This window comes from Apis cerana, linkage group LG13 (assembly GCF_029169275.1).
Source record: "Apis cerana isolate GH-2021 linkage group LG13, AcerK_1.0, whole genome shotgun sequence".
NCBI classification, from domain to species: domain Eukaryota; kingdom Metazoa; phylum Arthropoda; class Insecta; order Hymenoptera; family Apidae; genus Apis; species Apis cerana.
This window is the reverse complement of record NC_083864.1, coordinates 2,458,322-2,475,526: the sequence shown is the minus strand read 5'-3', so window position 1 is coordinate 2,475,526 and position 17,205 is coordinate 2,458,322. Positions and strand designations below refer to the sequence as shown.

Sequence of the window (17,205 nt, the reverse complement as noted above, 5' to 3'; positions counted from 1 at the left end):
TACGCTTTGCGGTTCGTATATGATTAATCCACAATTTTTATTTATCCTCAATTGACATAATTTAGCTCGGCTAAGCGGTTCGGAAACGAAGCCATGATAATTGTTTATCTGTTTGACAGGTTCATGAAGAGAAACATCGGCAATTTGATAGAATGCGTAATTTTGTCCAATTATTCTTAAGGTCGATAAAAGGATAGCCGAACCTTTGACGCTATAGAGAAGATTTTCTATAAATTTGTCACGAATGTAGCAGTCGAATCGAAGAATGTAATTATCAACGACATCTGTCGACCCTTTGTTCGAGCACACCAAATTTAATGAAGATCTTCGAATCGATTGATCCTCTGTATAATCGCCATTGGATAAGTATACTTCCACTTTGTCGACTAACACCGTTTTCTCATTGAACATCCAAACAATATTTGTAACGGAATGAGTGGCATTATATTTTTTTATTTTCAGATATGATGGATTCCAACGTCCAGTACGATGTTCGTTTAATACATTGTATAATAAATTTCCAGCGCTGGCAATTTCTCCATCTCTGGGTCCATTTTCCAAGAAATCCGGTGATCCAACGATTGTCCCAACATTTTTACTAGATTCGAATATATCACAATCAGAATTAATCGTTAAGAAACAATTATAAGCACGACTAGATGGTTCTGATAAAATAGCAGCAATTTCAGTTTTTAAATTTTTCAAATTATTATTTTCTTCTAATTCACCGTTTTTATTAATTGTTCTATGAAGCACCGTACAATAATTAAAATCGAATAAATTGCTAAAAGTCATTGATATTAATAATGATGTTAATAACATTTTTTTTTGCACTTATTCACAACTGATCAAATCGATTTTTCTCGAATCGAAGTAACTATCGATTTGAAATTATACAAAAAAGAGATACATATATATATATCGTTACATATCTTAAAGTAAACTGAGAAATCAATGTAACAGTATCAATATACCTATATATCGTGCACGTATTGTGAAACAGTAGATTATCTTATCTAAAAAAATTAATATGCAATATAATAATAAAATAAATGATTATGAACGAATAAACAATCTTTTGAAACATTTAGTATTAAACAAATGTATTATTAAGAACTAATAATCTCATAATCCTGCTTTTTTATTTATACTTTGATTATTTTAATCAAGTTTTGCAATAATTGAAAAAAGAATTAATTCATAATGTATGACTTGATCAGAGCTTAGAATTTTCTTTTATACTTTCGTCGAACATATTAAGAAAAAGATATTGCAATCTCTGCAATGCGTATAAAAAGTTTTAATATAATCACTGTGTTGTATCAATTTACTTTTGATCGTATGATATGATTGGGTGATTAAAGGAACAAAAATGTATGCGAGTTGTCAAATATGAAAAATATTATTATCGATATTCTTGATTGATCAAAGTAATAAATGTTGAAGAAAGAACATCCATTATCATAGGATTTCCAATGATTTAGTTTCAATTTAACAATGTTGAATTTCGTTGAAATAATTGGTTCGTGGTTAATTGATGAGAAGTAAATGCTGTTTGATGTTGAAATGAGTCTGTTGTTTGTGATAGTCAATTTTATTCGCACAATGATTGTTTTCTTTTTGCGTCATGCATCTCGTTCGATTGACTCATTCCTAATTGGTGATCTTTTTGAAAAATCAATCAAGAAACATTGACAAGGATCATGTTTCGTGGTGTTGAATGCTCTCAATGGAAGGGCTGAAGTGACGTCCGGAATAAAAATATGCGAGGTCTCGAAATCGTTTTCTGTGTAAGAGCTGTGATCAAGAATGACAAATTGCTTCCGACTTACCCTTCAGAGTGTCTGATTTATAACGTCTGTGGCATTGAGAATAGAAAGGCAGAAATCTTGGAATATCTTGTTTATTGTTAAAAACTTTCTAAAAACTTTCACTCAAAAATAATCTCGTGTTATAAACCAACCCTCATGTATTTTGTTAGGGTTCGAATGATCTGGCATGCAATATAACATTGGTAATTATTGAAAGTATTAAAATAATAAAATAAAATATGAAACTATAATGAAATAAATAGGAAATAAATTTGTAATAATATAATAATATAAATATATGTAATAATAATAATATAATAATATAATAATAATATAAATAATTTGTAATAATAATAATAATATAAATATTTATTTCCTAGTAAATTATGATAATTATAAAAATAAAAATTTTGTTATAAAACTTAAAATTAGAAATTGAATCTGATGATTCTATTTTGATAAAAATTTTAATTTTTTACAAACTATCTTAACTTCATAATAAATAATTAAAATATAAGAAATAAGATAAATAATTCATAATAAACATCATTGTACAATGAATGATCAGTTTATTTTGTTAAATAATTAATTTTAATACTAGCAAAAATGAATAAAAAAGTCTATCAACACATTCATTTCAATTATGGTTAGAACAATATTGATTCTAATTTCCTGAAAAATTATTTATTGTATTTCTAAATATCCTAGTTTTTATTTTATCATTTTTTTTATTCATATATATTTTATTTATATAAATTTTAAATATTTTTTTTCTTTTCCTTTTCTTAAGATTTAATTATTTTATTATCATTTTTCATTAATTTTAAAGCGTAAAACAATACTGTTCAGATTTTTGTTTTTTTTTCACTTTCTATATTTCTCTTTTTTTTTTTATATTGTATAAAGTTATATAATCACATGCCTCATTTGTGACTGAAACTTTCAATCTCATTTGTTATTGTTATTTGTTATATTATATATTATTTGTTTATTATTTCATTGTTATTAAAATCCTGTTAGTCACCATGCGACAATAAATTGTGAATTTTACGATCATTATAATAAATATATATATCGTGACTTTTGACATTGTGAAAATTATAACGGATATTGCGTTGTAATTGAACTTGATATCGCAATATATAATATTATGAAAACATGTTATGATTTGTACTATTATATGAAAAAATATATTTACTCATTAAATATAAAACATATTACTCCTACAAATATATTTACTCATATAAATTAAATATATATAAATTTTTAATAACATTAACTATTTTTAATTATTTTTACATTATTATAATTTTTAATATTAATTATTTTTTTAATAACATTAATTATTTGCTTATATTTAACATTAATATTAAATTTAATATTTATTTAAAAATAAATTATATTTTACAAATAAAATTGATGCATATAAATTGTACATATATTATAATTTATTTATAGAAAATTAATATTTTTTTTTGCTTTTACATCTGTGTTCGATGATTTGGCATTGATTCCAGATTTTCGGTTATTGATTCTGAAATATTTTCCCATAAGGGGGAATATAAAATTTATGTATAATTTATTTATTTTTCCAGTGTTGCGATATATGTGTTGTGTGATTTTTCGCTTATAATAAATACTGAATATATTAATTATAACAAATACAAATATAATGTACTGAAAGGAAAAAATTAAAAAAATTCAAAAAATTGGAAATCACTTTAGAAATTGTTGATCGAGTCTTATAGACTATATTCTAATAAAATAGATAATAAAACTTACATTACAAGCTATTAATCTTTTTCTTATTCTAACTATTATCTTGGCAAATAAATATATGCGTAATAAAGATAATTGTAGAAAAAATTAAATAATTAGACTTAAATAAATAATTAGACTAAATAACTAATAATAAATAATAATAAAATAATAAATAATAAAATAATAAAATAAATAATAAATAATAATAAATAATAACTAATAATAAATAAATAACTGTAAAGTTTTAAGAAAATTAAAAATACATTTTTTTGATTATTGAAATTTTACTAATGATTCTTATTGCCTATAACTAAATTTTGAATGTAATCGATTAAATTCAGTAAGATTTTTTATTATCGAATATATAAAATATTCTGTAACTGGTGGTTATAGAAAAATTAGTGATTACGCTAAAATTTGACTTTATAGAATAAATTTTTTATTTGAGCTTTCGTTTTCGGATAAATCAACTTTGAAAATTTTTCAAATACAATTAAAATTAGCTATTTTCCGATTGAATACATAGTTATTCTACATAAAAATAAAAAGATCGATGAAAAAATTTTATTTTCAGTATTCGATTTACTTTTTTGTAGAATCACATAAGTATTTATGACATTATTTAAATTTGGAAACACGTTGAACTAATATTTCTAATTCTTTCATAGAAATGATTTGAATTTTGAAGTTCAAATCAATCAAGATTTATATTAAATATATCGCATTAATTTCATTTTAAGTTTAAATGAAAATAAATAATAAAATAAAATAAATTAATATTTGAACACTATAGTTTGCAAGAAATTATTTATATATTCGTTTATTATAATTTAATTAAATTGATTATCTTATATATATTTAAATATATTTTTAAATATATTATATGTTAAATATATTACATTAAATATATATTAATATATTAAAATATTCATTGTAATTAGTTTTGGAATACATATAATTTTTTTGTATAATAAGCGATAAGTTAAGTAATAGGAAAATTTAACATCGGAAAATATTTGGATAATAAGTTTAAATTAAATTAAAAGAATATTAATAACAATTTTTTATAAATTTTTTATTTTTTATAACTGTTGTATTTTTTTTATATTCTTATTTATATTGTTTTGATGACATATATTGGGCAGTTTAACATTTTTTTAAAAAGTATTTTTTGTTGACAAAACTGTTTTATTTTTAATTTAGATGAATTTATCATGTTTTACCATTTAATATATATTTATATTTTTTTATTTATCTTTTTTTATTATCTTATATATTTGATAGTTCAATTTATTACATAAGAATAGTTATATAACTATATAAAGCTCATTATCTTAATTTGATAATGTATGTTTGAAGTATTTAAATATTTTCGCAAATTACGAAATATATTTTCGAATATTTTCATTTTATTTTAATGCTTAAAAAATAAATCGATAGATTTTTCATTCTTGATAAATGTATCAATAAAATTTTTATTTTTTGTACTTAATATATAAGTATTAAAGTATAATGTTATATATAATATATTTCTACAATAATTGTTTAAATAAAAACATAATATCATAGAACATTTTTATATTTTAAACTTTCAATAATAATAGAAAACAAAAAATATTTGAAATTTTTTAATACATTTTTAATGCAAATTTTTCTAATTAATAATGATATAAAGTAATGATTTTCTTATAATGTACATAATCTGAAGTAATGATATTTTTCTTTTTTCAATTTTAATTTAATTTATTTTCATATATAAAAATAAATAGATAATAGAATCTTTTTTTTTAAATAAAAATCGTAATATAAAAACAATTCTCTTAAGTAAAATATAAAAAAATATTAAACTTTAAAAATTACTCGCAATAATCATAATTAGATATAAGTAGATATAACTTTCACAATTATAATTAGCGCATTCATAATCTTCAGAATAGTAATATCATATTTCACATATGAAATTTAATCTTCTATTCTTTGTCTTCATTGTAATTCACATTGCAGAAGAGGCATCCTTTTCAGTGGATATTAAAATATTTCAAATTATATTCATTTTTATATGTTTATTCAATATTTCAAATTAATGATATAATATTAAAATTTTAAATTTTATGTTAAATTTTATTTCTTGCAAAATTGATACAAAACCGTAAAATCAATATACAAATAAATAGTTTATTTAACTTAAATTTAGTCTAAAGTTTTGATTTGTTTTAATGATTCCAACGATTCAATAAATTTAAAGAAAATTTTTTAAATTGATGTCTTATTTCTCTGCACATTGAAAATATTAAAATTAGGGTTTATCTGCCATTGGTTATAAAATCATTGAAAATTAAATAATATCAATAATTTTTCAAATCTCACTCAACATTGATTTTTCAAATTCAAATCAACGATATTCAAAATATGCTTTCTTTATGCACGAATATTATATTTAAATTGACGCTTTTTTTCACAATATTCTATGTAATTATAAATTCATTCACTTTATAACATTATTTTAAAAATATTAAATTCCATTTTTATTATGGTCAAAAATTATGTTCTGTTACAGATCCAAACTCAAGTATATGCTTTCATATAAATTTCTCCTATAAGAAATATAAATTATATCAGGAGTGGGGAATAGAAGTGGTGGGGGAACAAAACTGTAGAATATTACAGTGCAAACGCTATGCATTGCTCAGTGTACGCTGAGTCGTCACTGTGACCAGTTTGGTGATTATATTTATTTAGAATAAAATATACACGCGTGTGTGAAAACATCAGGAGTGGGGGGGAGAAAGAGAAAAGAACTGTTTTTCGACCAATATCGTGTTGTGCAGTAAACACGTGTTCATACATCTTTTGTCTGTAGTAATCTAGAAAAACGTGCCGAACATTTAGGTGGAATCTTGCAATGTTACAAAACTAATTTAATACGGAATACACGAACCCATTGTTTGAGCCATTTGTAAGCGTCAAATCGTTTTATTATCTTTTCAAACTTAGCACTTTCGAACGGTTCTTTATGCACCACGCAACACTCTACGTGCTTCGAAATTCGTAAGTACATATATATTTGAATCTTTCTTTTGAATTTTTATCGTTGATTAATATTAAGCAAAATAAATCTTTTCTTCAATTAGTGACAAATTTGGTAAATTGTATTTTGAAACGAGTGTGTATCTCGTGTGTGTAATATATATAATATATATATATTTATGTTTCGAAAATAATAAATTTGTTAATCTTTAATTTCGAATATTTATATATTTATCTTATGTATATATATATATATCATTATGTTCATATAAAAAAATATATCATTGAAATTATTTGAAATATTATTTAAAATTCAAAATTATATTTTAAATATTTTTAGAAACTGAAATTTTGAATAATTATATATTGAATAATTATATAATAATTATATAATTTTGAATAATTATAATAAAATTTTGAATCTTAAAAAGCAATTCTTTTTCATTCTTTTATGATTCTGTATTTGTTTTCTATAAAGGCATAAAAATGTAATAAAACATTATTTACAATATATAAAATAAAAAATATATATGGAATTTTATATAAAATAAAATAATATCAAGATTTATGTATAATAATAGTGTATTTTTATATTTAATATTTGTATTTATATAAATATATTATTAATATAATTATATAATATAATTATATATTATTTATATAATTATTTATTTTATAGTTTTATAATATATTTGTTTTCTATATAATAAAAATGATAATTAATATATACTTTATTATTTCTTATATTATATTTATATATAATAAATAATTTCTAATAAAAATGCTCATTCATAAATAATTTTGTTGTGAAAAAATAAAATATAATATGATTTAAATTATATCATTCAAATTTATACATTGTATCTTAATTTATAAAATATTTATATTTTTCAAATATTTAATAAAATAAAATATTTAGTTTAAAAATATTTAATTTTGTTTTATATTCACATGATAATTTAACAATATTAATCGCGTAAAATATATGGTAAAAATAAAAAAGTTTCATTTTTTTCATATTTATTTATAAGCTAACAATTATAACAATTACAAAAATTAACAATTAAGAATTAATAATTTTTTTAAATATAATTTCTTTTTTTGGATAATTTTCTTTTATAAATATTTTAAATATTTCTTTTATTATTGTAATTATAATAAATTTTGTTATTTAAATTATATGAATATAATCATATCTCTTAAAAAAATTCTATGAATGTATCAGAAAATATACATTTATCAAATTATATATTATATATTATATATATTATATTATATATATTTATTAATATTAATAATATTAGTAAATAACATTGAGAAATATAATTTATGAAAAAATCGATCAATATGATAATTAAATATCTTTATTAACGATATTATATTATCTTCATTGCTAGTTAGAAATTTTTTTATATTTAAAGATATATTTTTTAAATATTTTTTCTTTTAAATAAATAATACGTTCTATTATTTATATAAATATTAAAATGTATTATTATTTCAATGAATAAAAATTATGATTTGAAAATATAATACCATAAAGTTTAATTTTAAAATATATTACCAATTCCAAATTAAAATCAAAATCAAAGATTAGGAATATTGATACATATAGACAAAATCAAAAGCTAGAAAAATGTAAAAGCAAATAACAATGAAACCTTAGAATTAGTGAGGATAGAACGCTTTTACGCGAAAGGCTTCGCCTTGTAGAATTTTTTTTAACTTGCGTTCACTCGAATAAGACGAAAGACTTTCGAGATGTGCATTTTAATCGAACTAAACACAATGTATAAAGAGTTGATGATGAAAATTCCATGGTCAGAAATTTCATAAGGTCTTTTCTGTTTTGCAAATCAATTATATCTTTGCGTCATTAAAATTGGTTGAGTAACAGATTACGTCTTGAATCGTTTTACGATGATTTCGTATTTATAGCATTGTGCCAAAGTTCTAGAATATGTAATTATCAAGTGTTTTTAATTCTATTATTAGAAAGAAATATTTCAAAAAATATTATTTATTTTAATTTATTTATTTTAATTACTAACTATTGTAAAAGTTAATTATTTCGTAATAATTAACGTATATAACGTATATATAATAGTATATTTACGTAAATTAATATAAAATAAAATAAAAAAAAATTAAATTTTAAAAATTAAAATTTAAAATTAAAGAATATAAAAAAATTGATATAAAATTGAATTTCAAATATTGAAATATTTATAATTAATAATTAACTTATAATTAAAATAAAATCAACAAAAATAATTTTTATTAAACAATAAAAATAATATTACAAATTATTTTGAACATTTATTAAAATAATCATTCGGAAAATTGAATAAATGAGAAGTCACAGAAAGAGAATTATTTTAAGAACATGTCATCTTTTATTAATATCTTTAAAAAATAATTAAAAGTTATATAAATTATTTATAATGCTAAAAATCTTTAAGCAAATATCTGTCAAAATGTGTCAAAATATATACAAAATATAAGAAAAATGTATAAAATATCTATAAAAATATAAAATAATTATACTATATATTAATATATTAATATAGTAATATAGTAATATAGTAATTTTTTTTATATTACAAATATAATTGATATATATTATTATTATTTTTTTTTATTAGTTATATTTTGATTGAAATATATTAAAATAAATTTTTTTTTTACATTTCGTTATTTCTCTTCTTTCTCTTTTTTTTTCGTTTTTTAAATTTATTGTTCAATTATCTTTTCAATTGTTTTTCATAAGCTAGTAATATGGTGAAAAGAATTTAACATATTTTTCCTATTTAAATTAAAATTAAAATTAAATTTTTATTAATATATATACAGTAAAATTGTTTCGAAATAATCATTATCGAAAGATATTATTTTATTGCATTTCATTAAATAATTATAATTGCAAAAATTACAAATGAATATTATTTGAACTTTAATATCATATAATTTTTATATACCCATTCATAATATGAAATGCATTGAATCTAATCCTGCTTCGATTTTGAACGAATATAATTTATTACAAAATATATAAAAATGTATATAAAAATCATTGAAGTTCTCATTAAAAATGATTTGTTTTTATAATTTTGTTTAATGAATGATATTTATGAAGAAGATAAAGATAGTAGTTTTCCATCTTTTTATATTTTTCTATTTTATTTTTAACAAGAAATTTAAAGTTAGGTTAGGATCGTATTCAATGTGTCAAAAATCACGTTTCGGATAACGAATATAGATTTTTGAAAAATGCAAAAAACGATTATAAAAAAAGTGAAAATGTAGAGAATGTAATTCAAAATATCTATGCACATTAACGACAACTTGTATTGAATGCGTATACGAAAGGAAAGTTGGATATGTGGAAAACTGCTTTTTCAACTTTTATTTCATGGAAATAAATTTATGACAGAACTGTATGTATTAGATGTCATAAAATAGGAAATCTGCATGACGCCTACGTTCATATTACCTGCATTGAATATGTTAAAAATCGTGAAACAAAGAAAATAATGTAATATTTTTATTCAATGTCATAAAAAAAATTAAATATAAACATTTATGTGCTATGTTAGGTAATTATGAAAAATATTTTAAAATGGAATATCTTACTTTATCTTATATCTTTATAAAATATCTCATTTTAATCGTATAACTTTTAGTTAAAATTAATATTATAATAATTTTATATTTTAATATTACATAGATATAAATATAATATATAATATTAATATAATATTATATATAAATAAATTGATAAAAGAAATACAATTTTATATTTACGTAATTTTTTTACTGTTATTGATTAATCATTAATTTTTTTAATCAAGTAAATTAATTGCTAATTACTCAATAATTAATTATTTTAATCATAAGCATTAAATAATCAAAAATTTTAACGATATAAAGAATCAAATATTTATTTTCTGTAATTAATGATGAAACTATTTTTTAATTGTAAATTGAAATAAATAATATTTATTTTAATAGTTAATTTTTTGGCATCCCTTTCTACATTTCCGCGGTGAAACTTGTTTGGATGATTGAACAATTAATGATAAATATTTTTTGTTCTGTTTATAATTTTGATGATTTTTCTCGATATCACACCGATTAAAAAAAAAAATAAAACTGTATTGGATGTATTTTATTATTTAATGTGTTTGACAGCAATTAATATTATTATTATTAAATGTATGTACATGATAATAAATATATAATTACATGATAAATACATATAAAAAATTGTTATAAGATATTTGTTTAATATAATATAAATAAATATATATATAATTATTTTAATGAATTTTAATTATTTTCTGTCATAAGTATAGATTATAATTGATTCACGAGAATCATTTATACAATTAATACATATAGATTATAATACTGCTAATTACTCACTGGAATATTTTTAGAGAGTCAATTTGAGAGATCAATATAAAGACAAATAAAAGTTTGTATAAAAAAATATCGATTGAATTATTTATCAACTTATAAGCAGTTTAAGTTCTTAGATGAAGTAAGATGAGAAATAAAATGAGACAGATTTATATCTATCATATCTTCGTCTTGTTTCATCTATTGCAAACTTGAATTGCTTATATCTCGATAAATTATAAATAAATCTCAATTGTTACTTTTGCATATACAATTTTTATGTTTATTTTAGCCTCTAGAATCGATTAAAGATATTCTGAAGAAAAGCTATAACATATTTAACATCTTGTATATACATATATGTTTCACTTTCTTTTCTATTATATCGTAGAAAATTGTAGGTACACTCTTGTCTATAAGTAATCAAATTTATTAATTTTAAATAGTAATATATTTATTTATTATTTTAATAGTTAATATTAATTTATAAATTTATATCTTTAATATCATGGTTATAAAATTCATAATATTTGTTTAATAATTTTTCGTTATGATTCTTTCTTTTATCTAATTGTAAATCATATAATCTTATAAAATTTAAAAAATGGAAATATTTATTATAATAAATTTTTCTTCAAATTAAAGAAATTATTTTATATATAATAGAATAAAATCATGTAGTAAATTATCTATTGTATATATAATAATAAATCATTGATCAAAAATATCAATATATTATCCTAATATATTTTTTATTTTGATATAATAATATTTATTTTTTTCAATAATATTGGATACTATTGCTATTTCATATTTAATCGATTAAAATAAATTTAAGAATTAAAATTATTAAAACACAATATTTCCACAATTAGTATCAATATAATATTTAATTATAAGATTCATATCTTGTAATATATTTTTAAGTATCTGATGATTTATAGAGAAATATACGAATATATATACAATGACACAATATAATATTATTATAATTTAAATTCTATTATGTAATCTTATATGTTTGTAACAAAGAAATATGTTTCGTCTCTTTTTTTTTGATGCTCTTGTAATTTTAGTTTCAATGAATGATTTTTCTTATTTTATAATTTTAATGTTGTTCAATATCCAAGATAGTTTTATTTATTTATTAAAAAAATAAAACATTAATTAATACATAATTAATACATTTCTTTTTTATTTCTTTTAAATAAAAAATTTTTCGAAAATTTTTTAATATTCTTAGTTATATTTTAAAGTTGCATTTTGTGCAACAAGATAATTATAGATTAATTTAAGATTTTTTATAAAATGTAATTTAGAGAAAAATATTAAATAAATATTGTTTTAATTTAAAAATAAATGAAATTTTAAAAATATTTTTTAAAAAGGAAATTAGACATTTTTTTTTATATCACTAAATATTATTTAACAAAAAATAGGAAAAATAATTATTATATTTATTTTCTCTTTTTTTTTGTTAGAAAATTAGTTAAATATATTTTTATTATTATTAAAAAAAATAATAAATTTTGAAAATATATATTAGAATTAGAACAATTAGTTATTTTAAAATTTTAATAATAATTAATTTCATATCGTGAAATAAAGAAGGTTGAAAATTATTAAAATTAAGACATATTGAAGAAATAAGATTTCTTCCTTTTTAACTTATTGCAATGAACTTGACAGTCGTGATTATGCAGCCTTGCATACTAATGCTTTAATAATGCTTCATATTGATTAGAATACATTGAAGTGAACCTTTGAATTATAATATATAAAAAATTGTTTTATTTAAAAAATGGTATTATAATACGAATGTAATTACATAATTAGTATATATTCATTGATATAATTCGATATAGATTATATTATTGTATTGATTCTAAATAATGTAGTATTAACACAATTAAAATTATTTGAATACAGAAAATTTAGAAAATGTTCGAAAAAAGAATCAATCAATCAAAAGTAATTATTTTTATATTTCAAAATAATACAAAAAAAAGCATATAATTGCTATGAAAGATTTTATTTTTTTATATTTAAACATTTGATTAAAAAATTATTTACTGATGACAGTTCTTTATAACGTGAAACTTTGTGAGTGTAAGTTATGAATGTACATTTAAAATAAATCTGTGGGGGCTTGATGAAGTTAGTTCTCACTCACGATGGCAGTAAATGACGTCACTATGAGAGAGAGCGAGGATTAAGTAGGTTAGGTGCTTCAGACATAGGATGATTGGTCATGAACGATTCGTTGAATAGATGTGAAACTAGTTTTCCCTAAAAAAATTATATTTAGATATTTCTATATTTTTTCAAAATCATATGCTTATAATTATAATTTTTGATGAATTATAAATAGAGTGATAGTCTTTTCTAATTTTGACAATATTTGCGATTTTATTGTTATATTATATGATTATATTAGTGATAATAGTTACACAAGTATGTCATTCGACGTTAAAAATAAAAATGGCTAGATTAAATAACTATATTTTGCACATTTTTTACATGCATCTAATATAAAATTAAATATTTAAAAGATATTAAACAAATATTTAAAATGTTATATCGTTTATTTTCCAATTAAAATAATTTCAAAAAATATATTTTATTTTAATTTATTATATTTTAATTTTAATTTATTTTATTTTGCGATAGTTTAATAAATAACAACTCTATGATAATAAAAAAAGATTTACAGTATCAATATTATTTTGTGTTTATCAAATATAAATATAAAATTTCATTGCTTTGACATAAATAAAAAAAATATTTTTTATTATATAATGTAAAAAATAATATGATTCCGTTTAATAATTTTAAAATTATCTTGAATTTATTATGAAAAAAAAAATTTTTCAAAATTATGATACATTATAAGATATATTATAAATATTATTTTCTTCAAACATTATAAATTTTTATATAATAGAAATTCCATAAAATATTTGATTATTTCTTTTCCTTTTTCCAATGTTTCAAATTCATCCAATATAATTTTATTTTTGATAAATTTTTTTTCTCTTCTTCACAAAATTATCTTTAAAAAATAATTTTTGCTCCAATTTCGCAAGATAATTATTTTATATTATATTTATGAAATATTTTCTTAAAATATTTTATTAAAATATTTTTATAATTAAAATAATATCTATAATATATAGAAATTACAATATATACATTTACAGACAAAAGTTGAGAAAGTAAAAAAATTAATCGTTTGTGAATGTATATTTCTCATTCTCTGAGATGAATAGATTGAAACTAAAAATAATATAAAGAAATAATAGTTTGTAAGTATGTCAATAAATTTTTCAAATATGTTTGCATAAAAATTAAAAATAAAAGAAAAATCTATAAAAAAACTTATGAATGATTAATTTATTTTTTAATTGTTATTAGTAATATGTTATGAAAATTATTATTTACATAAATTTCTGTTAAAAATACTAATTTTATTTTCGCCAAATAATATTTTATAATATGTGCAAATAATTTTAGATTAAATTTGAAATATATTAAAAAAAATTATTTTTGCAAAAATTTTTAATTTATAATTTGAATGTCTTTTTTATGTATATATTTATTTTAAAATATCGATAAAATTATAACGTAAAATCAAAGAAAAATAATATTATAATTGATAGCAAAATAAAAATGAAAATTAAAATATCAGATAATATCTTTAAAAAAAATTAAAAAAGCAAAATAAAAATTTTTGCTTAAAAATTAATATTATAGAAATTATCATTTCCTTGCGAAATCTGAAAGAGTAAATTTTCTCACTATTAGTAAATAGTAATTGTGCAATTCTGATTATTACATTTCATCTTCAAGGTCAAGATTTATTATCGTCTTTCCCTTTGTTGATTACTTACTAGACTTTTCTTACATAATAAATCGACTCGTAAACGCAAAACCACATTAATGATGTGGTTTATCGTTATTTATATTTACAAATATTGAACATTCGTCACTAGTATGCATTTGTTTGGAATTAATAGAATTATTTTGATTAATATCATATTAGTTCATTCCTTCGTTCTACTGATTTAATTTAATAATAATTATGATTGATTATCCTCTTACTGTCGAGATGTGTATTTGTAAATTTGTAAATTTTTCTCCATAAAGTAAAAAATAAATTTTATTAGAAAAAATTTATTATATGTATCTTTATATATATATATACGTATATATATGTATTTTTGATAATGTAATATTTAATTAATACATTAAATAGCATATTTTATATATTTATTTATTATATATTTATAATATATTTTATTTCAAATTATTCAATATTTCCAAAAATATGAATACTGAAAAATGCTTCAAATAAAAGTTGTACGTTATAGTTATAAAATGTACTTGTATAAATCTATATATACATATATCTATGAAATTTTTCAATAATTATATTAAACTGTAAAAAATTAAATTACTATTAAATAAATTATTGTGATATATGTTAAATTTTACAAATAATAATAATTGTTATGATAAAATGATAATTTTTTATTGATAAATTGATAAATTTAAATGCAAAAAATATCATTCTATATTTTAAAAATATCATTATATTGGTCACAAAATCTTACTAATTTTAATTATCAGTGATAATGATGATGATGATGATAAATTTAGATTATGTTATTTATAATAAATCTATAAAGATTATCTATAATCTATAAAGATAAGATTCATAATCTATGATGATGTTATTTAATAAATTTTTATAATGAAATAATCTAATATTGTAACGCAAATCTATGCAAAAAATTGCAGAAAAAAATTAGTGTGAAATAAAATAATTCTTGTCAAATATATATAAATTATATATAGATCATGATTCTTATAACATAATATCATAATTGTAACATAAGAGATAGAATAAATAGCAAATTTATAGTATTTATAGTATTCGAATCTGTCCAATTTTAAATAATAAAATTTGGAATATAAAATAAAAATATTTGTTTTATACTTTTTTTATTATGTTATTTATTATGTTTATTTATTTTTTGTTAACAAAAAAAGTATCTTTAGTATTTATTTTACATTATTTTTTCTTATACAATAAGAAAATAAATATATAAAATTTTCTAATAACGTAATATATATTTTTGCCAAATTTTCATTTATTTAAACTATTTATAAAAATGAAAAAATATTCGTTTATTATGAAGATTTTTTAATTATTTGCTAAGCATTATATTTTTTAATCATGGCAAAAAAAATTTATTTTACATAGAATTTTCTATAGAAAAAAATAGAAGTATTTTTTTGATTTTCGAATAATTATTTACAATTAAATTAAACAAAAAAAAATGAAAATTCAACAACACTGTTTCGTAATATTGCTTCGATATTTGTTTTCTTAACTAATGTTTTGTTTGCATATAAGATATTCCAAATTGATAACAGTCAAAACAATGTACTTCCTTTTCGATACGATCTTCTAATCTCTTTTTGTTTGTTGCATAAGCCTCATCTTTACAGGAGAATTTCTATTATAATTGGTTTGCCTGGAAGTCGTCTAAAAAATATTTACAATGGATCATAAAAATAATTGAACACTATATTACAAAGAATTTTATCTAATCTGAAAATTCTTGAATTGAACGTTGTATGAAGAGTATAATAAATATACAAGCAATTTTTTCATTGCCAAGAAATCTTTCTTTCTCTTTTTTCATTTGAAGCTTGAAAAAATCATTTCAAAAAATCAAGTGAAATAAATGAACAATTGTTTGAATTCAAGCTATTTAAGCAAATGATTTAACTTAATATGAATGGAAAGGAAACTTAAATTTCAAATCATAATTTGAATATTTGATTGAATATTTCAAATCAAATAAGATAAGTGATCACGTTATTGATTCACCTTACTTCATATTATTTGAATTTGCCGCTTGAATTCAAATAATTTGAATAATCTGAATGAGATTTGCATAAATTTTTTTAATTCTTGACAATGATTTTATTGAAAGAGTCATCTTGAATATTTTAAACAGCATTCAAACGCTCTCTGGTTATTCATATTCATTACATTTCAATTTGTTTCATTTTTAAATGTGAACGACAAAAATCTATCAGATTTTGATTGTTTAATTGTTGATTCAAAAACATCGATGAATAATGCACTTCGATTTATTCAAATTGATATATCTATGATCGGATAATATCTTGT

General features: G+C 18.8%; 1 protein-coding gene across 2 annotated transcripts in view; it reads left to right on the top strand.

Annotated features, from left to right (window-relative positions):
* The first annotated feature begins 6,253 nt into the window (after positions 1-6,253).
* LOC107996942 (sphingomyelin phosphodiesterase) overlaps positions 6,254-17,205 on the top strand; it is a 40,804-nt gene continuing 29,852 nt past the window's right edge. For both annotated transcript variants that reach the window (XM_062083482.1, XM_062083485.1), the window contains exon 1: positions 6,254-6,620. The gene's annotated coding sequence lies outside the window, so the exon portion shown is untranslated. The remainder of the gene's footprint in view (positions 6,621-17,205) is intronic.